General features: G+C 32.0%; 1 protein-coding gene across 4 annotated transcripts in view; it reads left to right on the forward strand.

The window, feature by feature from the left end:
* Positions 1–1,068, forward strand: part of LOC106466670 (disabled homolog 2-like) — a 46,737-nt gene that overhangs the window by 24,271 nt on the left and 21,398 nt on the right. The gene's annotated exons all lie outside the window — the stretch shown is intronic.

The raw sequence follows: 1,068 nt of genomic DNA on the forward strand, positions 1-1,068 counted from the left end.
CAAAATAGCTAATTTTGAAGAACGTTATAAGAATTATCTGTTGAGAATTGGACAGCCGAGTTATTTGAAGACACTGATCAAATGTGAAATTTGTTTAAATATTCAAGATAAACATATTCCTTATAGAAAGAAAAGGGTGGATGCAAGTAAAAAAGGGTATAAGAGATAAAATTAAAGAAAAAAAATCATACATTTAAGAAATTTAAATTGAGTGGTATGATGGGAGACTTAGATTATAGAATATCAAGAAAGTTGGTCAAACAGGAAAGTAGGACATCAGAAAGGGTGTATGAAAAAGTTTGGCTGAAAATGTAAGAATTAATGGAAAGGATTTCTTTAAATACATTAAGGGTAAATAAATGTTAGGATGGGGAGAGGACCCTTGAGGGATGGTAAAGGAAGGTTTGTATCTGATGATTATGAGATGGCTGTGTTGTTTAATTCTGTTTTTTCTTCAGTTTTTACAAATGAAGTTTTAAGCAGTATTCCTCATCTTGAACATTTAATAAATGGAAACAAGATGGTGGCATTAATTCTGAGCTTATTAAAAGAAATTGGAAGTTTTTAAGAACAATAAGGCTCCTGGGCCAGATAATATTTCCCCTAAGGTTTTGAAGGAAATTAAGAATTGGATATGTGAGCCAGTTGCTGCTATCTTTTTTTTAAGTCCTTAAACAGTGTGCATCTGCTAGAGGATTGGAAGTTAGCTTATGTCACTCTACTTTTCAAGGGAGGTAATAAAAAATTGTTCCAGTAATTATAGGCCAATTAGTCTTACATCCGTTGTGGGAAAAGTTTTGGAAAGTCTGATAAAAGATGCTTTGCAAAATGTTAACAAAGTTTAGAATTTTATTGGATAGTCAACGTGGTTTCACTAAGGGAAAATCTTGCCTTACAAATCTTTTGACATTCTTTAAAAAAGTTACTGCTTATGTAGATGAGGATAAGAGTATGGATTTGGTGTATCTGTATTTTCAGAAAGCATTTGACAAGGTGCCACATAAAAGGCTTGTAAAAAAATTATCTCTATAGGTGTGGGGGATAAGTTAGCTAATTGGATAGAAAAGT

The sequence above is a fragment of the Limulus polyphemus genome, unplaced genomic scaffold (genome assembly GCF_000517525.1).
Source record: "Limulus polyphemus unplaced genomic scaffold, Limulus_polyphemus-2.1.2 Scaffold2338, whole genome shotgun sequence".
Taxonomy (NCBI): Eukaryota; Metazoa; Arthropoda; class Merostomata; order Xiphosura; family Limulidae; genus Limulus; species Limulus polyphemus.